Source organism: Myripristis murdjan, chromosome 6, assembly GCF_902150065.1.
Source record: "Myripristis murdjan chromosome 6, fMyrMur1.1, whole genome shotgun sequence".
NCBI lineage: Eukaryota > Metazoa > Chordata > Actinopteri > Holocentriformes > Holocentridae > Myripristis > Myripristis murdjan.
This window is the reverse complement of record NC_043985.1, coordinates 8133878-8159083: the sequence shown is the minus strand read 5'-3', so window position 1 is coordinate 8159083 and position 25206 is coordinate 8133878. Positions and strand designations below refer to the sequence as shown.

Below are 25206 nucleotides of genomic sequence, written 5' to 3'. Positions count from 1 at the left end.
GGTGAACCCTGTGCCATGGAGGGTCAAGAGCAGGGGTGTCAAACTGGTGCCATGGAGGGTCAAGAGGCTGCAGGTTTTCATTCCAACCGAACACTCTATTAGGTGATTTCACTGATCACCTCACCTTCAAGCAGAGAGGAGGAACCAATCAGTGAAATCACCTGGTGGAGGTTTTGGTTGAATGAAATGTTGAATGAAAACCTGCAGCCTCTCGGCCCTCCATGGCACCAGTTTGACACCCCTGCCCTGCATTCCAATACCCATACTACCATACTATTTAGTATGCAAAAAAAAAAAAAAAAAAAAAAAAAAAAGAATTAGTATGTCCCAATACATAGTATGTCAGATGCAGTATGCCAAGAGTACCAGGATGTTCTACTACATCCGGTCAGATTTCGCAGTATGCATGTCAGCATGCTGCTCTGGCCATTCTGACCCACAATCCTTTGCACAGCGGACGTTACGTCACGCTGACTGAGTTACGTGTACAAGCCACGCCCACATACGGAAGACAACATGACACACATATCACACAAAACTCGCTCAGTGACAACAGCAGTGACAGGAAGACAGAAGATCAGAAATATGACAGATGACAGCGCAGTATGAAACAGCAGCGGCATTTTGACAACAACATTCAAATTTGCGGCGGAGGAAGTGATGGCGGAGGAAGTGAGCAAGAGGGTCGGACTTCAGGGAGGACGTATGTAGTGTGCATATTATGCATGCATACTGCACACCACACTACATACTTTGTAAGGGCAGCTGCAGTACATACTAAAAGTAAAAAGTAGAAGTATGTGATTTGGAGGGCTGGTCAAGAGGCTGCAGCTTTTCATTCCAACCAAACACTCCAGCAGGTGATTTCACTGATAAGTCCCTCTTCTCTGCTTGAAGGTAATCAGTGAAATCACCTGGAAGTTGTAGTTTTTGGTTGGAAAGAAAACCTGCAGCCTCTTGGCCCTCTTATATGAATCCAATTCAGTTTTGGATAAAAAAAAAAATATATATGCTGTGTTTTGCAAGCACCACAAATGTGATATTTTCACCTATTCTAAAACTTTGCATGAACACAGACTGGGGCCTAAACAGTCTTGGAGTTGCATCAATTGGGTTTGTCTGGAAAGCGTAAACTCTTGTGGATTCAATGAGACCAATGTGGCCATTGATCAGTCAGGGGGTGGCCAATGTAATTTGAATAAATGTTTTGTAAATCTTCTGTTGGCCTAATATTCAATTAAGAGTATTGACGATCACATTCACTTGGCATTGTTGGAGATCTGTGATTCGCAATTACAGCAGCAGATAATTATGGTGTGGATTCAGAGGCGGCAGATTTGTCAGCTAAGCATTCCTCCTGTGAAGTCTGCTCCAGCATCGCAGAACAAAAACAGCTGTCAAGGTAACTGATGCTGTTGACTCCAAACTTCTACCCTACCTATGTTATTTAACTTAAAAACAGTAACATCAGACAATTTTTGCCATGCCGCCTTTTTAGGTGGCAGGAGTGACTCTCTCCCGGGGCGTGTGGACCCCGCGGGGGATGGGTTTTGTTCCATTCAGGTCTAACAGAGCCGGCCGGCTGCTGTGCATGACAACTCACTTAACCTCCACTTCACCTTCCTTAACATCATCAGTAACACCTGTGTTTACCTGCTATTACATGTCAGAATGGCTGTTGTGGAAAAAAAAAAGTCTTGAAAAAGGTAAAAATCGAATACATGCCGTTTTAAAACTCTCTTTAGCTCAATCATTTACTATCACCATAGCAGTGAAAAATATATATATATATATATTTTTATCTTCTGTGGGACTAATGTGCTTCACAATAAATGACTCCGTGTTGTATACAATTTGAAAGAGTCTCTAAATATGGAAAGCAAATACATAATGCATAATACATACATCAGAGCGTTACATAAAGACCACTCGAAGAGATGGGGGTTGTGATCCTGCTGCTGGTATGGTCCTACTCAATCATTAGAGATTAGAGATTCATATTTCTCCTCACTGTTAAACTTTGAAATAAATATGAACTGTTTTTTTTTTTTTTTTTTTTTTTTATTGAGGCTGAGAGTAAATGCACCAATTAGCAGGCAGTCAGCTTGAGGGAGTGCATATAGCAGGATGATAAAATTCATACTTACTACTACATACTACTCATACTGTCATGCAATAAAGGCTGGACTGAAAAACAGCACAGAGGCTCTGATCATGTCAGCAGCAGATCTACAGAGGCCGGGCTCTACCACACCAGGCAGGGGCCCCGGTGGAACACTGAACCTCCAAAGCTGGTGGAGAACGACAGAGCCGAGATCCTGTGGGACGTCCAGGTCCAGACGGATCAGCTGGTGGCGGCTGATCAACCAGACATGGTGCTGGTCCACAAACAGCAGAAGAAAGCAGCAGTGAGAGACGCAGCGATGCCGAGCAACAGCAGCATCAGGAAGAAGGAGAAGCTCGAAAAACACCAAGAGCTGAGAGAGGAGCTGGAGGAGATGTGGGCAGTGAAGGCAGCGGTGATGCCGGTGGTGGTCAGAGCTCTCAGGGCTGTGACCCCCAAACTGGGAGAGCGACTCCAGCAGATCCCAGGAACAACATCTGACATCTCTGTCCAGAAGAACAGCTGAGATACAGCGCAGAACCCTCAGGAACCCAGGCCTCTGAGAGGAACCCGAGCTTGAAGGAGACACAGGACCGACGTGATGATTCAACTCATTATCTATGGCAGAGCAATCGATACAAGTCATGCTTTATTGTTTTCTGAAATGTTTTGTCTTTCTTATGAGCACTGAGAGTAAAATAACATCTGAGCCCTGCCAATAACTGTTGGCAAATTGATGACTGAAATTAAGAGAGAGAGGGAAATAGAGAGAGAGATACATAAAGATACAGAAATTCAGGAAGACAGAAAAGAAGAATATATGACTCAGCAGTGATAAATCCTTTATTGGAAGCTCTCCAGCTTCTTGCCGGTGCTGATACGCTGCTTTGTTATTGGTAGCTGGCTGACCGGAAATTAAAATCCGGGCAGACAGAGTCACGCTGCCCCTAATTGGTCCAGCTCTGTCCCGTGATTGGACCAGGTTTATCAGTCTGTATTGAGCGTCCCTCTCCTAATGAAGCAGGTAATTAATCTGATCGCAGAGCCAGCAGGGGGTCCACAGGTTTCAGTTTAAAATGAAGCCTTTTTTGACATGTTGGTTGTAACTACAAGAACATGAGAGTCTAATTTCCAAGTGAACAACATAAAGACGGGACAGTGAAACAGCAGCATGGCTTGGCTTCTGTTTTTGCCTTTTCATTGTGTTTGCACGTGTCCTGCAGGCCCAGCAGAGGCCTCACCCTCCCAAAATGAACCGAGGAACACGGCAAACCTTTCCAAACATGCCTGGTGTGAACGCAGCCCAACACAACAGAAACCACCTCTCCATTCCTGTCCCTCTCCTCCTCTCTTTCCACTGTAAGCTTTTTATTCTTCATTTATTCTGAGTTTGTGTGTGTGTGTGTGTGTGTGTGCGAGAGAGAAAGAGAGAGAAAGAGAGAGAGAGAGAGATAATTAGTGGTGTTAAATAGGAGCCTTGTCTCAGACAGATGCTGGGTCAGATTGAGATCTGACGGTTCACTGGTTTTTATTGCTTGGTTAGCAATACACACACACTGGCACAGACACACACACAAAGACACACACACACGCGGATATACATCACAGAGGTGAAGAGTAGACCAAAAACGTGCCTAAGTGTCCTATCTAGGCAGCATAAAGCATCAGCCACATATTCTCTAGTATGGAGGAAACCAAATCCATAAACACACACACACACACACACACACACACACACGTATCATTAATATTAGATGAAACTTTTGTTTTTCTTCTGGCTCTCTGCTAGCTGTTCTTTTATCGACGCTGCACTCAGTCCACTTCTGCATCAGTTGACTCAAACTGTACACTGTGTTCAAACATTTCCAAAACTAAAAAAAATAATAAAATAAAATCATATTTAACCGATGAGAAAAGTATTGTGAATGACTGCACTTTTTTCTTCTTCTTGCTGTTCTTCCATGTTTAGTTGCTTTCTAGCCCACACAAAGACTTTATATTGCCCAGATTATATGATGTTGGTCCAGATGTCTCATGGTTGGTTGCATTCTTTCATCGTCTCATCTTTGTCTTTTGAAACATACTGTGCGCTTAAAATCACCGAGGCCCTGACCCCATGACACAGACTGAGCCCAGCCACCCATTCAAGCAACCTCGTCATATCCACCATCTCACTCTGATGCTCGCTGCTCAAAGTGTGTGAGCACAGGTGAGGCTCAGAGCAAAGGCTGACAGGTACATAGACCACTCAGCTCCATACAGCTGATACAATACCTGGAAAGCAGTTTCATGACCCTTCATACCGTCACGCATGAATAAGACCATGTGACTGCTGAACTCCTCCCCTTTAGGCAGCTGCTCCCTCTCACCTGGATGGACTTGCCGAGGCCTTCCAGAACGGAGCTGCCTCAAACCCGATGCTGATCGTCGACCTGACTGCTTTACGCTCAACGGGAAACCATGCCAGTGCGTATGAAGTACAACAGCAGAGATGCCACCCTCCCAATATCACTAAACCATACAGAATATGAAAAATATATGAAAAAAAAATTATTTTCTATCATGTTTAATACTTAAAGGCTGTGTGAAATGGGGACTGCACCATTCTGTTTCTGGGTATAATTTGAAAAAGCACCTGTTAATAAAACATTACTCAAATTATGTTCGTGTCAGCACTGCAGCAAACTGACTAACAGAATCTAACATATTTAAAGTTCCCATCTACTTCCTGGCAAGTGATGTCACGTACAACCATGTTTTAATGAATGTTCCAATAAGATTTACATAATTAAAGAGGTGCGCCATAATTTGTCAGACAGTAGTCAGCAACCTAATGAACTAACTTTGCCAGAATACAGGCATCTACATTGTTGCTGAGTTCCAGTGCTGGATATTTATGCCCAAGAGACAGAAATATTGGTCTGTTCAGTGGATAGAACATCTGTAAGTAAGGCTGTCACTCCTTCAAGACTGGTGCCATCTAACCATTGGAAACTGAAAAAAACAAAACAAAAACAACAACAACAAAAAAAAAAAAACAGCTAGTTATGCCAGTAATTAATATCTGACCAAGGTGAAGCCATTAACTGAATCCTGATAGAAAAGTGCTGTTTCATTAAAAAAATGAAATCCGTGACATCATGCACACATCATGTTAAGTAGGTGATGATTTATAAAACTGGCCCCTCATTCAGAATTTAAACTGAAAGGTGAACTTTTGAAATGCTGATGGTTTAAAGAGCTGGTGTCTTGACAAGTTTAAAATGATCTCTGTATGTTGCATTATATATTTTTTTTAAATTGCAATTTTCAATGTGTTGAAAATTGCAACACATTACCAGCTATATCAATATTATGAACAAAAATACAATATATTAGAAGTGTACTGATACCTACTGAAATATATCTTTCAGCAGGACAACCATACAAAGTCCCCCTCAGCTCACAGTGACTAGTTCCGCTTGTTGTCAGCTCACTGAAATTGCCTTTACTTATTTGCAAACTTGTCTGAGACATGGTAGATAGATGACTTTCAAAAGCAGATGACTTTCATAACAGACAAAAAAACAGAGCCGTGCTCACAAACAGGGGCGATTTAGCATTTTGGCATCAGGAGGCTGTCTTCCACTGCACCAAAGCTCAGGTAATTAAAGTATTGATATCACGGCAGCTTCATTTGCAGATATAAGTACGAATGCTTGAGCAGGATTGGTGCCGATCAATGCATCTAAGAGCTCATGATCGAAGAACGGCCGGGCTGTGAGTCTGCGAGCAGGAAGATGAGGACCCGGATCCCTCGGCTGCTGTAAGTCACGGCGGTTATATAATATTAAAGAACTCACTGGAGGCACCTAATCCATCTCTCTCTGCCTCCCTGCTCTCACACACAAACACACCGAAGCTGCTCATTTATCAAAGACGTTTAAAAACACTGTCTCAAACACTGGCATATTCGCCTGGGAAGGATTTAATAAAGCACACAGCTTTAACACAGCTTTATATTTAACAGAAAAAAATGGCTGGAAATGCTGCTAAGTGGACAGAAGACCAGCAGGATGGAGTTTCACCAGTCCATGCTACAGAAGCAGGGAGTGGTATTGATGTGTTACATGAAACATATTTAATGTATTTAATCATAATACTTTTACATTGCTATCATACACAGCTCAGTAAATGGTAATGAGCAGACAAACTTCTTAATTCCTACAATATGAGTGCCTTAATAAATACAAGGTATAATAAAGTAATACCCAAAAGTGTCCATCACGCTTTTCCAACTTTGTCCAGTCCAACAAAGACATGGGGGGCGGCGCTGAACCCACGTGACACAAATACAGGAAATGAAATATTATCATATTTAAACATTTTACAATACAAGCTTTTCATCTGACAGCAGTGTTATTCATCTGAACAGAGACATTACTTCTCCATCATATACTTTTGTCATAACTGTTTTTAAAACCATTTAAAAAAAAAAAAAAGGAATGTAAAAAGTGCTCTCTGGAAATCATTTCATGAGGTTGCACTGATTCATTTTCCAACACTAAGCATGTTTACATGCACACCATATTCCTGTAATATTCGGAATATCCTCAATATTCCGGTTGCGCACGAGTTATGTAAACACGCACTGAACCCGATTAAGGTCATATTCCGGTTGGAGAGAATTCCGAATCAGACCCCTGGCATATGCCTGTTCTAACCAGAATACTGTGCCATGTAAACACCTTCTTCTTCTGTATTTCCAGCAGACCAGACGCCTATAGACGTATTGCTTCCCCCCACAGGTTGAGTGTTGCATTGAATAAGAGAGTGGAATACACTGAAACACGGGAATATACCAAGTAACATGTAAAGGGAATATTCCAGTTGCTGCAGCGCATATAAACACCTAATTCGGAATATTACCTTAACCAGAATATTGACCCGAATTGGAATATGGTGTGCATGTAAACGTAGTCACTGACTTCGTGTCTCCATCATGCATTTCCTTGCATAACCTGCAGTCTCATGCAGAGCTGTAAGCACTAACAAATCCTACACAGGCCTTTTCCTATTGGACACAAAACAGAGGAGATACTGACACAGAGAGAGACACACTTACATCACGTCCTGCATGGGGCTCAGGATGATATTCAGGACCTAATTTTCACTGTTTTCCTACCAAAACCACCTGCACAGACCAGCACAGAGAGCTGAGACTGTACAAGAAAATTGATCTGTTCCTGATAACTGTTTTGTTGTTGTTGTTATTTTTTTAATCAGTCAACATTGTTTTATGCCACTCTGAGCTGTAAAAAATCTGCCGCACATCGTCAAACTCCTGAATGTAAGGCAGGTTGGTGTTGATAAAATTCCTCCCACGTCACCCTGGAATAATTTATCTGCACAGACATCTGATATAAACATAATATTTATAACAAAGAGACATATTGACAAGCTGCGGTCGCAAGCAGCCTCCGTCAGATCAGAGACGGATGACAATATCTGGGTCATATCTGATGTTTGTGTTTATTTACAAAAGGCCGATATCAGCCGCATGTGTTAGCACTCCAATATGTCAGCCTGACGCAGCTCTGCCCAAAACAGCAGAGATGGAGAGAAACAAGAGCAAGATAAAGGAGGGAGAGAGGGAGAGAGTAAGAGAGAGAGAGAGAGAGAGAGAGAGAGAGAGAGAGAGAGAGAGAGAGAGAGTGTAAGAGGAGAGGAAGGAACTTGGAGCTGAGGTGAGAGATGAGAGCAGCATATTAAAGATTCATATGGTGGGATGTCTTTCCTCTCTCTCTCTCTCTCTCACTCCTCTCTTTCTTTTTTCTCTCTCTCACTCTTCCCCTGCCTCTCCTCTCTCTTACAGAACAAGCAGAGGGAGTTAGCCTACATTTCTTTCCTTCGTCTTGTTCCTTTGGCTCGCTCGCTCCCACCCTCTCCTTTGAATTATCTCCATCTCTTTGTTTTTCTGTCTTCCCTATTGCTCTTACTCTGTCTGCAAACCACTGCTACCCACTATACTAACACCATTAATGAACTACAATCTAAACACTGAGCATTGTGCAAACCCACAGAACTTTATTTGAAATTCAAACGGCGATCCAAAGATCCCAAATATGTCCTGCTGCATTACGGGAATATGTGTGTAAAATGTGTACAATGATGCACAAGATGTCTGGATATTTTCTATTTGATGAAATGCTGCAGCCGTTAAACAGTGGCGTCTTCAATATTTCACTCAGTGTAAATGTGATGAAGCTTCATTGATGTGATGCAACCAGCAGATACAGAATGAGACTTTTTTCAATACGGGGGGGGGAAATTTATTGTTATAATTTTTCTCTAACTTTAAAGCTACATCACATGAAAGCCCTTTATAGGCGTCTGGATCCTATTCAACAACCCTCTTTACTCCAGCTCACTGATACGCTGCATTTCATTGGAGACATTTCTCTCTAAAATCAGACAGTCCTGAGACTTAAAGATATTTCTTTCATTGATTAAATCCACTGTCAGCCTCCCAACAAAGCACTTGGAACCATTTCAGCAGCTCCCCTCAATAAAAACGCTGATACAGAGACCATTATTCAACCAACAAATTTGTACAAGAGGCCCTTTTTATATTTGTAATGAAAGCACTTCAAATTAGACAGTGCTGCCAGCAGCCACAGGGCTTTAACAAGTCCTCTGGGCACAGCTGTGACTAAACTGGGGGAATACATTAAAAATAAGCATGTCACATACTAATTCAGATTTAACGTGCCTCCAAATTTTATTTTACTTTACCTTCGAACATCACACACTACATGCATGTGTGCAAAATCCTCCTCATACTCAACTGTAGTGTCATAAACGAGGCCTATATAGAAACTTGAGGCTTGTAATTGCAAAGAAAGTCTGTTATAAGTTATAAATAATAATTTATGATAGACTTATAACTTATAAATAATTAGTGAAAAACTATTTTCTCTGCACTCAGTAGTTGTATACGTGTTCTAGTTTTGGAAAGCAGTACTTGTAAACTGATGTTAAACCTTCTTGGAGTGGATTAAAGCTGTTATTTTTCAGAATGTTAGCTGGGGGGAAGTGCATTTCAATGGGAGGAGGCTAACAGTTAGCATGTGGAGCATCCAACCAGTATCCAGCACTCAGTAACAATGAGAGGAAGATAACACCACTACTGTCCTATATAACAGCTAGAGGGGGAAGTGAAATAATATGTCATTTTTCAAAATGGATAAACGGTCCCTTTAACTTTGAGACAGCCAAAAGTCTCCCAAAATGTAGCTGGTTTTGTTGAAACACTAGTAAGCATATACACTATATAAATGAACAGGGAAGTGCACATATAATTTGCCAAACAATTTTGCATTCCGCACTCAGTAGAAAAGATTCAATACACTGTGCTTGCTCACTTTATGAACTTTATGCTGTCAAGTCAGCGTCTGCTTGCACGATGAAGTGAGAACTTTTATCAAACCTCTACCTCAAGCAGGCGTGGAGTGCAATGTATGATGATGATGTAGACGGGTCATCTAATTAAACACCATTTGTACCTGCTTTCCACCGTCTTTCAACGTTTCGCACAGTTTGTGTTTACAGCCATTTCAGCAGCTGCTCTGCTCCTCACCTGCCTGTGAGCCTGAGGGGCCACTTGGATTGAGTTGACAAGTCAAAGTCCCTAATGAAGGACATCTGTTTTGTTGGGACTGAGTAGCCTGTAGTTGTAATAATGGAACGGTATTTTCGAGTGGCTTTAATAAAGGCCAGTCAAATCAGCTGCTCTCATCCCTGCAATGAAGCGCTGGCATTGCCTTATTGAGCAGTAACCAGTGACCACACAGCACCCTAAACATGCATATATACTGCACAAATATATCAATAATATGGCATCACTATGTTCCACCATGCAAAAGTATACTAAAATATTTACAAGATACTTGGTGACAAAATAAAATGATTGTTTTCACTTGTTTAATGTCACCAAAATATCTTAGTGAGTCACAGGAAAAGGAGATACATAGGCCTCACTGGCTGGGACATAAACTGTGTGCAGTTTATGTTGGTTTTCTCCAGTAATATTGCACTGATTTACAAACTCTTTGCACATTTACACGGGGGAAACAGGCAAGTTTTCACATAATCCAGACAATGAGATTATTGCTTTAGTTCCAAATAGAAAACAGTAAGATTTGGCAGAACAGCGCCTGTGACCAACCTGCCTGTTTCTCACCTGGGCCTCTTTGACATTTTGGTGATTCCTCATGAATTTAACTGCACCAAAGTGGGAAAAGGGGCCTATTATGGGATGTGTCAGTGACAGTCTGTGCAATACCATTTTGGTGACAAGGTATTCTGGGATTTGCACTCGCGCGGCCTGCCTCTTCAGGTGACAAGTGCTGGGCACAAGACACATCTAAACCTAAACACAAGAGCTTATAACTTTTTTTTATGAGTTAGCATGTTGGCCAGTTGAACGTTGACATCACTCAAGCAGGTAAGAAATAAGACGCATTTTTCATTCAGAAGTGGTTCAGTGGTTAACACTGTCACCTCACAGCAGGTGCTGCAGTTAATCATTTTCTTCCAACAAAGAAGTGAGACTATGTGCCATGACAGACTGGTGGGCGTTGTGGAGGCAGCCAGCAGCCACTCCATGACATGCAGAGATGGAAGAGACCGCCTGGTGGATGCCCCCCTCCTGTGGCCGTACTGTCCCTGTCCTCAGCAGCCAACTTCAGTTTGGCTCTTGGCCTAATATCACTGAACCATAACCAAATGTGTTATGTCCCCCTAGTGCGACTTAAGGTGTCGGATATTGGCTTGTTATGATTCTGCACCTCCTACACAAGGACACCAGTTTCCTGTTGGGAGAGGATTTTTTGGCTGATCTGCTCTGGACTGTTCTTTTCTGTCAGCGAGTGCTGTGGTGCAGAGCCCGTGGCATTCAGAGGGAAAGACAAGAAAGAAAGAGGTGATCTGATGCCAGCCCCTACCACACCTACTGTTAATGCATTCCTAATGAACCCCAGCCCCACTGCGTCACAGGTGCAGCTCCTGCCACACCCGGTGCACCTGCACCGTGCGCCGCTGATTCACGCACACATAAAACAAGTCCTGAGGGTTCATACAACTGCTAAAAAAAAAAAAAAAACTGGGCATTTGGATGTGCCAGTTAATTGGATTTCATTGCACCGTGTGAATAGAAAAGAAAGAAGCCCTGCTCAGAATCATGAGATGCAGAGAGAGAAAGATGTAGAGTCACCCCAGTCATTTAGACGAGATTAATAATGCATCGTGTTCCTATCTACAGCAGGAACAGACCTCAAACAGACACACACACACACACACACACACACACACACACACTCGGTACAGTGCAGTCTGCTGTGTCAAAGTGGAGCAGAAGTAAGCACTATGGTACAGCAGCATCATCAAATCTGAGCCCAGCTGATTTTAAAAAGGCATCCGGTGACAAAACTGTGCCACTTCTGTTCTAAAGCTGAAAGCCGCTGAAATGGAACTGGAGCTTTGTTATTATTCCGCAACAGAGGATGTTTTCCGACCGCTTCCTTAGCTTGTTTGCTGCTGTTTTATGTGAATTATCCTCCATATGCCATTCTATACCTTTGCTGACTCCGCTGGATATGAGATTAAACAGTTTGTAGAGCCAGAATATTGGACTTGTGATAAACATGTTCTTTAAGTACAGCTACAGTCAGGCAACAATGTAAAACCACGACATAAATATGGATTTCTTGTTTTGTGACGGAGGCTGCTGGAGACCCCGAAACATAAATGCAATCTATCCCTCAGCCCCAAATCACTGTTGCATTGTGGTAATGCTGCTGGGTCTAAATGCTGTCTGGGTGTTGTCTGTATATTGCAAGATAAAGAGTGTAACATGAGATGTGGTGTGTGTGTGTGTGTGTGTGTGTGTGTGTGTGTGTGATTAGTGCATGTGTGCATTGATTATATAATGCTGTTGGCGAGCCATCCCAGCTGAATAGGAGGTTTTGTGCTTATTGCGTGTTATTAATACACTCATGCCCCCATTCACTTCCTACCTTGTTGTTGTTTACTCAGACACTCCCTTCGCTCATCCTGGGCAACTCGGCCACATTTCTCTGCGTTACATCAGGTGTGGGGATACTACATGGGACTACATTTCAAACAAAAGTTTGTAGCCTAAACCAAGCCTTCTTTACAGTGTATATAATGATGAAATATATGTACATACAGCTGGCGATCTGTGTGTGGAGCTAAAGTTTGAGAAGAAAATGCAAACAGAGTTGTGATGCATTATTTACTCTGCTCAAATGGCCCTGTCTGAAGCTCAATCTAAATTTTATTTCATTTTGATAAAACCCAGCACATGTAAAATAACACCAGTTGGCTATTAATATTGGCTTACTTGAAGAGCACCTGTTCATATTTTTTATAATGCAATTTAGTGTAAATACATTGCACATATAGTGTTATTTTGTCCTGAGAACAAAAACAGAACTAGATAATAAATCAGAGCATTACAGCCTGAAAACTCCCCATCCAATAACCACGACTTCACCAAAACTTAAGCCGTCCGATCCATCCACCACATTCAAGATGCTACACAAATCACGCATTTGCTGACCCAAAGCAATCCAACTCAACACAAACAGCTGCACTCTGATGGAAAATGACTTCTCTTACCGGGACAGAGTCAGACTGTCAGACTGAAGTTAACATCCAAACCACAGCATCCCGTCTTCGCATCAGATATCTTTCGGTTCGATATCAAAATGCAAATTCTAGTCCAGGGTTTAGGTGTATACGGGCCTAGATTAAAACAATTTATAGGCGCAGCACTTTGGATAAGCAGCCTACAAACACACACACACACACACAGAAAGAGAGAGAGAGAACCAAGGGATTAGGATGGGAGAGGGTAGTGACAGCCTCTCTCTCTCTCTCTCTCACTCTCTCTCTCTCTCTGCAGCACTCCACCCAGCTGCCACCCACCCGTCACAGACAGAATGGTACGGTCTGCCCTGTGCTGCAGAATATGTAAGTGCAAACCATTTCAGTGACTGTTAGGGGTTGGGGGGTCGGGGGTGGGGGTGTTGGAGGATGATGTGTATGAATACAGAGGGAGCGGGTGGGGGTCAGGGGGGGGGGCATTGGAGGGGGGGGTTGAGAGTGGCAGATGGGTGGCTGGTGGGAAGGAGATGGATGGAGGGAGGGAGGAGAAGAGAGATAGATGGAGAGGTGGAATGGGAAGGGTGGGGGGGGGGGGGCAGTCCCAGTGACAGATGTGTTGACTTAGTGTGAGAGCAGCACTGCCTGCTGAGCTGCTCTCTCCACAACGCACAGACAAAGTCCCGTGGTTCAGCGCAGACAGGGAAAGTGGTCCAGGTCGACGCCGGTGTAGAAAGACACAGTTGGGTTTGTTCACCGAGGCTGCGAAAATGAACGCGAGCCTCTCAGACTTTTAGTATTTTGAGGCACAAAAAAGTCCTGGCTACATGCTGTAACACGGACCTTTAAATCCCCAGTGAAGCCGTGTGCAGCTGAGCCTGGAGCGGCTAACATCACTGCTGCTGCTGCTGCTGCTGCCCATGGAGAGAAGAAGGCAAACCATGGCCACTGAATGACAGACCCCAAAAAACAAAACAAAACAAAACAAAAAAGAGTGCAGTAAAGCCTTTTGGCCATTGGGGCAGCACTGAGCACAGCAACTGGGCTAAATGCTAGAAAATGATCTGATCACTACATTGGATTCCAAACATTTACCAATAACCAAACTATTAGAGTCATTATTACACACTTCAATACAACTAGTACTTACAACTGCAGTACTACTAATACTGCTACACCTGTTATTAGCATTGTGACGTGTTATGGCTTTCACTGCTGCTAATACAGTCGCTGCTGTTACAGGGACCACCTTGTTTTTTTTTATTTTTTATTTATTTTATTTCTGATGCGCTTCACCGACATGAAAACAAAAACTATTGCCAAAGCTTAAGATCAGCTTTTCTAACACTATAATATGAATAATAAACATGAACTTATTATCCTGTGGCAGCCTCAGGGAAAGTAAACACAGGGCTACATCTCTGTGTTTTCATGTGTGATTTGTGTGTGTGTGTGTATGTGTGTGTGTGTGTGTGTGTTTTGCTGAAATACTTTAACAATTTGGAATTTATGCAACTAAGCAGGTGAAGTTCTCAGTGTTTGTTGTTTTCCTGATGTGTCTTGGTTTCGAATATAAAAATGTCTCTCTTCCTCTGTGTGTGTGTGTATGTGTGCCTGCGTGCATGCATGTGTGTGTGCCTGCATGCATGCGTGTGTGTGTGTCTATTCAGCACCTAGGGCAGACCATATGGAGCACCTTTTGTGTGCTCATTAGCTTGTCAAGTCACACACATGCACACGCACACACACACACACACACAGATGTATCTCTGTGTTTACTTTGCCCTGAGGCTGCCATGGGATGGTGTAATAAGAAAGATGAATAGTCTTTTTCTAAAAAGTAACAATAAGTTCATGCTGTTTATTCATATTACAGGGCAACTGCAGGGCAGGGCAGTGGACAAACAACACAAGAAACACAAGAACTGAGGTCAAACATGTCTTTTAAAGCTCTCCCTCAATACGCTCCTGTAGCTCATGGTAACTGAGGTGATGTTCAAACCCCCACGCCACCTTCCAATAGGGCTCAAGTCTGCAAACTGACATGGCCGTTGCAAAAACACAGATTGAATGTCCCTGCAACCTTTGCTCTGCTGATTTTGATGTATCTCAGTGTCACTGAAGGTCCATCTGTGGCCGAGTCTCAACCTCTGGGCACAAGTATCCAGGGTGTGAGCTAAAATACCTTGGACTGTGTGAAATTCATTATGCCATTGATCTAGGCAAGAGCCCTCGGTCTGCTGGCAGAAAAATACCCCAAAGGATCGGCGGTCCACCACCGAGCATCACTGAGCCTGGTGAGAGATCGATCACAAAAGAGACAGAAATGAATAACGGGTGTTTTGTTTTACTGTAGTTGTTGGCAGCAATAATCCTTGAATTGACTGCATGGATCTGTCCCATGCAAATACGTATGGACTGCAGCTGACGGACCAGCCACACCCCGACATTCATTATTGCTGTTAGCATTACCAAGTCATCAATTCTTCATACTCTACAGTCAGCTGACTGCAGTGAAATGTGCCGGCGGCTCCGGCTTGGTTAAGCAAATTGCACTCAGCTGAACACAGACCTACAGTATATCCACTTAAAGCCTCTTATTAAGAATGCAGCTGCCTATTTCTTTGAATAGGGGAAGTGCTAATTTTGTGCAGCTATTTGTTTCTTGGAAAATCTCAGATTTAAAAAGGTATTGCTCTTTCAAGAGGGCTGTGATTTCTGAAAATGTAAACCCAGCAGACTGCTGTTAGTGAACATGAACTGTTTTCTTCAAAGATGAGGCTCTGCCGGGTGTTGTCAAACTGAATATGTATTATATTACCCTGCTGATATTTTCCAAAAGGAACACATGCAGGTGCACGCATGTGTGTGTGTGTGTGTGTGTGTTGATGGATGAGCTGAGCCCACAACCCTGCTGGCACGAACAGGATGCATCACTGAACATTTTTTCTCAACACAAGTCAACTGGTGTGGCTTGATACGTCAACAGGAAATCCTATTTTTTTTTCTTAATAAGAGCACACAGTTTATTATGACACAGCTGGGATGACAAAAGTCCACCGTTCCATATTTGGTCACAGGCCGCCCCCCCCCCCCACGGAGACGCACAGATGGTTTGGACCGACTGCCCTTAATCCCCTCCACTCCCCTTGGAGCAATGCCATTTGGTATGATCCACGGTCAGTAGATCATCAACATAGACAACAGTAGATTGTCCACATGCAAAACACACACACACACTCACACAGGGAACAGGACAGCATCTTAATCCCAGTGGCATACATAATGCTGCATAATTCTGACGACAGAGGATTACTTCACATACAATCAGCCAGCCGACCAGTTGGTGACTTAAAAAGCAAAGTCAAGGAAGTCTGTCCTTTGTAGTAAAAGAATATTTCTAAATAATGCAGACAGTCATAGAAAAAAAAAAGATACCAAGGCACTCACTCGATCACTGTTTCATTCAGAAACCAGTCACTGTTATTTAATTTCCTGACTCACTTCTATGGACAGGTGTGGTCTTCCTGCAAGAGAGACGGATTCTTCCACAGGGAGCTTGTCACAGCAGTGCAATCAATCACGAGCACCCACCACGTAGATACCGCATGTCATTTTTAAATTAAAGTAGACGTGATGTGTTTCGAGATGCATCAGGTGTGTCATTTCGCTTCCATGACGAGGCGACGGAACAACAAATCAGGATGGCTGACTTTGGAAATGACTATCTGACATGGATCCAAAAGAGCAGCGTCTCTGAGATTGATCTGCCTGCTCTGGCACAACACGACAAATTGGATTGGATTGGGCTGCCAAACTGCAGTGCCTACCCACTTTAGACTCTGACCAGACTACAGCGAATACTAATTACTCAAAGGGATTTTGATTAATAAATGGCCACCGCTTGCTGGTAAGATGCTTTCCGCTCGGCTACATCTCAGCAAACACACAGGCCAGAGCATCTCGAGGTGTGCTGACACACTAAGTGCCCGGTCAGCTGCCACAAAATGATTTTCCTTTCATTATAGCAACCATCATGTAAGCATGTAAACATCAATCAGGGTTTTGTAGGAGCTGTGGGGGCCAGTGGTATCTGTAAGATATCATGCTTTGATTACAGATACACCATGTCATTTTCTGGAGCTTCAGCATCACCTAGTGACTATTCCTATCCACATCTGTGTACAGACTCAAGAATATGGGAGGTTAAAGATAAATACGATTTCGTTCACTGTATTTGGTGGCAATATTTTACAAAATGACACAGGTTAGGTTTATGCATAATAAAGTTGTTTAAAGCAACCGCCATAGGAAACAAGGTAAACATAGTTTTTGCATCAACAATCTGTAATGCCCTGGTACTACAGGTAACAAGTTGTTTGGAGCATATTACTAAACAGACGCTTGTACTTGTATTTTCCACCTTTGTCCTTTCTCAAAAAAGTGAGCAAGTATCCATTGTGGGTAACGGTAATGAACCTGAATCCTGGTTTACCTGGATCCTGAATCACCTGGTCCTCAAGCTGGAAAAACGTCAACGCAGGCTAAAAGCTCTCCTCTTCCAATATCAGCCTCTCTAAATTGATCTGTACTCTCCCGATCGTGAGCAACATGAAGTTCAGTGCAGTTTCCAGCCAATGGCGGCACTTCAGAGGCCTGGGACATCCACAACATATCGCTGAGATAGGGGCGCAGTGGCTGATTTTTCAACCCAAAGTGGCAAAGTGTTTGCTTCACTCTCTGATGCTTGCTGCAGTTTTGGACATCTTCATTTGCACAACTTGCATTGTCGTTTTTCGTGACTTTTCCGTGATTTTCCCAAAAGGCTGGACTGGCTTGGTTATTTTGTGTTTCAGCAGCCATCATGGTAACAGTGCCTGGTACTGATCAACAACACTGCTGCTGGTAATTTTCACATTTGACCACGTAAATTATTAAACATATCTTAAACTGCAATCAGTAATGCCACCAGGTTTATTTAGTACAAATCAGTTTAAAAAAAAAAAAGTGTGTGTTCTGCGAGAGAAATAGGCCTAACAAAATTTGAAAAAACAAATTCCCTTCCAATGTTTCAGTTAAATCAAACCAAAGCTGACAAAAAACCATCACCCAACTAACACAATGAAAAGTTATTTATATCAATGTTAACATGATGGTGCTTTTGTCTGGGTTGTTCTGCGTGACGTTGCCAGAGGTTTTTTTCTGGTTTGCCGTGGTGCCGTTGTCGTAGCATTTATGCAGTGCAGCTACTGAAGTTGGAATTCTGGTACGACAACAACAACAAGAGTCAAAAATACACCTGGAGCAGGAGACGGCTGCTTGGCCTGCATAGCTCAGCAGAGATTTATATGCAGAACAAAACCACTGCAACACTGTTTACGCACCGTCTCCTGTCTGTGTGTGTATGTGTGTGTGTGTGTGTGTGTGTGTGTGAGAGAGAGAGAGACAGAACAAGAGAGACAGAGAGACTTATGGAAGAGTCAGCTGCGTTCATATATTTTTGGGATGCGTCTTTTGAGTCTGAGTTTGCTGTTTCTGTGCCCCTGTAAGCCCCGCCCACCATCCTCCACGCTCAGTAACTGGTTAACGAGACCTGTCAGACACAGGCTCCTCCTCTAATGCATACATACATGTGCGTGCGTGTGTGTGTGTGTGTGTGTGTGTGTGTGTGTGTGTGTGTGTGAGTGTGTGTGAGTGAGTGTGTGTGTGTGTGTGTGTGTGTGTGTGTGCAAGACCCTCCCAGCGTCATCAAACCTCAATCTCACCCACAAACACACACACACATTTCCATGCACACATTCTCTCAGTGAGCGCAAAACAGTCCCACCCTAAAGTCCCTGCTCTCCCCTCGGCCTCCTCCCTCCTTCCTCTCCCACATCACTTCAGCTTCTGCCTGCTTTCCTCTCCTCCTTCATCCCTCTCTCCGTCCCGTTCCTTTCTTATTTCGCCGCCTTCTTTCTTTTCTCGCCTTATCAAACAACTCTGCCTCTCTCTCCATCTCTCTCTCTCTCTCTCTCTGCTTTCTGCCACCGTTCCTCCCTCTCTTTCTCCCCTCTTTCCCCACCACTCCTCCTTTTCCTCTGCTGCAGTCTGTCATCTCGTCTGCTTGTTTGACTGATAATTTATGAATGCAGCGGGGAGCTCTGTGGCTTGGTGGAGTGAGGAAGTGCACCATGTATATTCCCTGTGCTGTATGTATGAGTTTGACACTGTATTTTTTATAATGCATTTAATGATTTTTAGCCGTCTGATGACCGTAGGAAGGCCTGACTAAACCACCAAACTAGAATAGGGTTACACCAAGATTGTGTGCCGAGATTGTCCTTTCATTAAAAAAAATCGGCCACCCAGGGTAGTCAAAGACATGAATTTCCGCTGGGTAATGCAAAAGACACAGAAATGTGGGATTCTTGTCATTGCATGAGTTGAAATTTCTCACCGCCGTTTGATTGACTTTTCAACTGCACTGGAGTCAACACATGGTGGTAACAATGACTGTCAGCTTGTCAGCACAGCATGCCGAGGATGATTTTACCACTCTGATGATTTTACCACTCTGACATGATAACAGAAGAGGCGAGGACTAGCAGAGTGCTCCAGTCTGACATGGAGCTTTGGCTATGTCCAACAAGCGGGAGATTTTGAATTTGCTGCACAGCTGGTTGGTCTTCAGGGTCCAGATAATCTTGTTACCCAACAAGGGGAACTAAAGCCTGCCCTGTCCTGCTGGAGTGGACCACAGTAGAAAAGGTGGACCCACAGAGACTGAAGATGAAGACAGCAGCACTAAAATCCCACATTTTTAAAAGCGTTTACCTTACCAAACACGTAAAGTCTGTCAGCTGTGCTATATGTGAGCTGTCAGAACAGAACTGGAACACAACAAACATGAACACTTTCCAAAAACGCTGAGAGCCCCTTCAGTTACAGGATGGTGCACTGTGCAATCCAGCGGTTGCACTATACTCCAGTCATTTTAGGCCAATATTGGGGTCAAGCTAGGGCAAATTGCAAGTGAAGCTAACTCAACTGATTTTGTATCCTCAGTTTGTCCTGAGTGAGGGAAAAAAAAGTCCCAAGGAATCCCATTGGTGGAAAGTTTTGAAAATCACCTATTTATGACCATATAATACCAAGAAAACGCTCATTTTAACACATAGGTGAATGGGGTTCAAAATTTTACTTTCAGATATCAGTATAAAAATTCACAAGTTGATTACACACACAAAGACAAGAAAAAAAGTCAATTACAAGTTCTTTGAATTATTCTGTTTACACATGCATATCACACATTATCTGATTTTCTCTTGCAAGTTGTCCTAGGTTTTTTCATAAAATGACTGGACCACTACTACACAGTAAAGTTTGGGTGTTTTCATGCAGCGGCCATCTGCTCGTCACTAATGACTTGCTTCAGGCAAGACACACACACGCAGACATATACTGTACATGTGTAGATGCATGGCACTTAAACACTGCAGTGACAATTACATCGTTCCAGCAGTCATCCCCTAAGGTGTCCCCCTAAGATCACTGCAATGTCCATCAGTCACCATTACCCGCAGATAAATGGCTTTGGAAAGTGGAAAAATATCCTAAACATGTAATGTAAGGTCATTGTTTGCAGGGTATTCAAATGGTTAATTCTTGTATTTTATTTTGTGGGCTAACAGGGACTCAGAGGCGAGATTCTTTAATTCTAGGCCAGCAGAGGCACAGTTGTTGTTTTAGGAGCTGCACATTTATTTTTGTAGCTGTGCAGATGCACCGGGAGGAAGGGCCAGTCATCAGTCCTGCTGCAGCTTCCAGACTGTTCGGCAGGAACGCTGCTCTTTTGCTAAAGGTGAAATATTTCTGTCTGCACCCCGAAGACACGCCGGGCTCTCAGCGCAGATAAAAAGCCGAGTCAGTGCTGTGGTGAGTGGGAAGCTTCAGGGGGACATTGATTTATTATGCATCTCATCTCACACACATCCCAAACTTTTGCACATTATGCAATCTGAGCTGAATCATTTTGAATTTCCCCCCGCAGTCATGTCACTGGACAACACTGAAATTTTGTCAAATAATCGGTAAAATGGTTTTGGGGAAGAATTATCATTATCATCATGCCAATATCTTCTTCTTCTCCAGTATTTTCTGTGAGGGGATCTATTGTCTTTCCCTCAAGACGTGAACACTACAGCTTCATGTTCTCCATGTGTGGGCGCTGAGCGAGCCTCCATCCACTGAGACAGAATGTGCTGCATTCCTCTCAGCACAGGCTATGGAATGATTATATTATACAATATAACTAAATATGTGCATTACATTTAGCTGTTCTTTAAAAAAAAAACTGATGGTAAACAAACAGCTGAATGAGCTTTCCTTCTAACAGCTGACAGGAGAGCGACAGCTGAGCGACGCTACACATCAGACTGAACACGGTGGCCATTACAGCCGAGTCGAGCTGTTCCTGATGTCTTCTCACAGCGCAGGAGGGAACACAATGTGAACTTTCAAAAACAATCCTCCCCAAGAATGAAGCACACATCTGCATATACTATATACTACACACACACACACAAACACACACACACACACATACATGGATATATATATGTATATACACACAAAACCAGAGAGCAGCCCAGTTGCCAGGAACAATGTTGGTTTTTTACAGTTCTGCAAACCGAAGACACGCTAACCATGACCTTTTCCAAACCCTAACCGTGATGATGAACCTCTTCTTAACCTTAACCGTGACGCTAAATCTATTCCTAACCTTAACCATGATGACAAACCTTTTCCCAACCCTAACCATGACCTTTTGTAACCTTAACCCAGTGGTTTTGGTGGCTATTGAAGCTAACAAAGAAAACCAAAGTGGCCAAAGTAGCTAAATTTGTCGACGCAAACTCCACCACATTGGCCTAAAGTCTAAATGATGACATGCAAAGTGTTTCTGGTTCAGAAATGTGTCATACTTTAACATGTTTGTTGGTTTTCAGAAACATAAAGTGGCAGCTTGTCATTCCTGCGACTGCGCTGTGGAGAGAGCCGTTTGTGGTGAACCAATCACCAAAGCTTTATCAGACATTATCTCCATTTTCATATCCAAACTGTTTGAGGAGATTCAGAATGGTATGAAAACAACGATCTAACACTGTTTGGTTGCATTTCTACACTTCCAGGTTACTTTCTTGAGACTTCTGCCCCCCTGTGGCATGGACAGGTATTTCCTCTCATGTCGGCATCAAACGCACATGCATGTCCGCCGTCAGCTGTCCTCTCTGCAGCGTCTGTGAGGAGACATGCATCTGCTGGCCCACACATGTGGTGATCAACCAGGCTCTGTCTGTATGCGCTCCCCATGGGTCACATACAGACGGGTGACAAATTAACGATGAGGGGTGAGTGGACATCTCATAAATGAATGGGATCCGCTGTGTATGTACTACTAAAGTACTACTGCTTCCTTTCCCCCAGACCGATCAGGTTCCAAATTTAATAAAAGAACAATAATGGCCACGTGTATCACTGAACCAACAGGCTGATCTGACATTATATATGTATAAATGTTGGCACAAACACTAATGGCGCTTTTCCACTGGTACCTACTCGGCTTGACTCTACTCGGTTTGAGAGCTTTTCCATTACGTGGTAGTACCTGGTACCAGGTACTATTTTAGTACCTACTCGGCCGGGGTTCCAAGCGAGCTGGGTCGAGCCGAAAAGTGACGTAAATGCCGTGCAGGCCACTGATTGGACAGGGAGTGACGACACATGAGAGCGACTCCTTCACGAAAACCAAACCCGGCATTTTTAAAAGAAAACGGCAACAGCGACCATGCGCGTTGATCATCGCTGAAGTTGACAAAGTTGGAAAATGGCAAGCAAACCGGTACCGTGGTCAAACGAAGAGGTCGATTCCACCGACGGCGAGGCGGTACTCAATTGTAATGGAAAACCACCGAAACCGAGGCGAGCCGAGTCAAGCCGAGTCAAGCTGAGCAGGTACTAGTGGAAGTGCCATAACACACATGGGATTCATCTGATGTGAAACCAGCCAACTCGGATCAAATCAACTCCTTTTATTAACATCTGTAAATTTGTCAGTGCACTGCTTTGATTTGATTGGAATTGGTTGATTTCATTCGACCCTGTGTTGAGTTCAGTTCTGCTGTATTCTGTTCTGAGTCGGTGGACACGCGGTGTTACTTTAGCACTGAAATGTTTTCCTCGCCTGTATGAGGAGGCCAGTGAAATGGCATTAAGAAGAAGGTGCAACAGATCCCAAAACTGAATCCACTGAATCCAGTATGAACCCCAGTATGACTGAACCGCTCTGATACACCGTTTAGATCCTGACACTTAAACCCTCGCTGACTCAAACTGGAGAGTTAGGCAGCACCTGGTACAAACTGATCACCACCACCATCACAAAACAAGAGAAAAAGATGTGATGACTGCAGGTTTTTAAGGTGACGGCAGAGTTTCGCTGAGTAAACCCGGCCCACAACTGTTTAGCATGCAGCCTCAGTGCACGGGGGGGGGGGGGGCTGTTATGTAACACCTGGCAAACTGAGAGCATCACTGATACCGGAGAGATAATTTGTGCCGTGATATCACTCATATGAATCACCATTTATCACCGCTGATTCAAGTTTGTTGTTTAAATCATAAAAAAACAAGAAGCCCTGCTGCTCTCTATGTCCTGCTTTATTATAAATGCACCTTGATTTAAAACACACAATCACACTTCTCTCTGAAATCATCAGTGAAAATGTTCAGTGCTCTGTTTTCGGCTGGGTCGCGTTCATTTTCATGTGAAGTGGAATAAATCAACATATCAAAGTCCCTAATTAAAAGTGAACCGAGTCATGACCGTCGGCGCACGCTGAACAGCCGAACTGACAACGGAGAGGAAACAGAAACAGAAGAGAAAGAAAGATTATTTACCTGCCCTCTTTTCTCTCGGATCAGAGGAAGGTGGATGGGATTTCCCTGCTCTGCTCTCTCTCCCTTTCTGCAGACTGGAGATCCCAGACCAGTGATGCAGAGAGAGAGAGAGAGGGAGAGAGAGAGAGAAAGAGATAGAGAGAGGGAGGGAGGGAGAGAGAGAAGGAGAGAGAAGGAGAGAGAGAAGGAGAGAGAGGGAGAGAGAGAGGAGAGAGAGATCACATTAAGTTTCTTGATGCAGTCTGATCGAGGTCTGAATACTTATCAGCTCTCTCTCTCTCTGCATGTGTGTGTGCAAGTGTGTGTGTGTGCGCATGCACGCGCGCATGTGTGTGTGTATGTGCGCGCGTGTGTGTGTGTGTGTATTGGGCATTCCCCCAGTGGAGTAGTGCAGACTCCCCATCATACACCTTGTCAGCCCTGCAGCACCAAACACATGAACACGCACACACACACACACACACACACACACACACACACACACACACACACACACACACACATACACATACTGAGCTGATAAATATTCACACAGCATACAGCTTTTGGCACACAACATACACACACACACACACACACACACACACACACACACACATACAGTCGTCATCCTGACAAGTCAGCAGTCCTGCTTATCAAACAACAGACTGATGCAAGCAAATAAATAAACACAGGCCAGAGAGAGAGAGAGAGAGAGAAAGAAAGAAAGAAAGAAAGAGAACTGTATAGATGTGTGTGTGTAGAAAAGAGAGACTCCCATGTACACTGTAAAGCGTCTCACCTCGCCCAGCCACACGTCTCGACGTGAGCAAGTTGTGCTCCTCTTGTCCTGAAAGACATTTTCAACACTTGGAAATGTCTCAGTCTGTCCCTTCTGGTCCTTCCTGGTTTGGACAAACGGGCTGCCGTATTTGAAGTTTGTTTTGTGTTGGAGATTTGAGGAGGATGGTAGATGGTAACTGCAACATCCTAACTGTGTCAAAGCAACATAAAGGGACTTTAATCAAAAGAAACGCAAAAGAAATGAGTTTGTTACAGTTACAAATATTAGTTAAAGGTTTTCTTTAAACTCATTTCTAATTGTCTGCAGTACAGAGAGAATAAGCTCCACTCTTCAGCTTAAAGGTGTTTCCTCTTCATGCTCAGGCTGCTTACTAGGTTTCTGACTGAAACTGAATTGACTGTTTGATTATTAAAGGCAGAATGAGCAGGATTTGTTGGTTGTGTTCAGTGTTGGTAGTTTCCTTTCCTAGGATGGTGATGGAATGAAATCCTCAAAATATATCGTCTCTATCCTAGGAAAATACTTGTCCCTTACATGTCCAGCAGAGGGCAGGCTAACCCCGCATCGCTCCTCATCACGTCTGCTCGCCGTGTTTCCTGTTTTCTGTGAGTTTCAGAGCTTCCTCACATGTGGTGATGTCAGTGTGGCGCTGCGCTGTGATTGGCTGGGAGCTACAAAACCCACCGCACAGCGGCTGATGCCAAGAAAAGTC

The 25206-nt window shown here is 43.6% G+C and overlaps 1 protein-coding gene across 3 annotated transcripts in view; it reads right to left on the bottom strand.

Moving 5' to 3' along the window:
* LOC115360832 (synaptic vesicle glycoprotein 2B-like) overlaps positions 1-24603 on the bottom strand; it is a 63624-nt gene extending 39021 nt beyond the window's left edge. The window contains exons 1-2 of one of the 3 annotated variants that reach the window (XM_030053984.1): positions 24492-24603; positions 23711-23784 (exon numbers count right to left, since the gene is read on the bottom strand). The gene's annotated coding sequence lies outside the window, so the exon portion shown is untranslated. Of the gene's footprint in view, positions 1-12784; positions 12989-23710; positions 23785-24491 lie in introns of those variants that run through there. The other 2 variants (XM_030053983.1, XM_030053982.1) reach the window with 2 other exon arrangements.
* Positions 24604-25206: the final 603 nt, after the last annotated feature.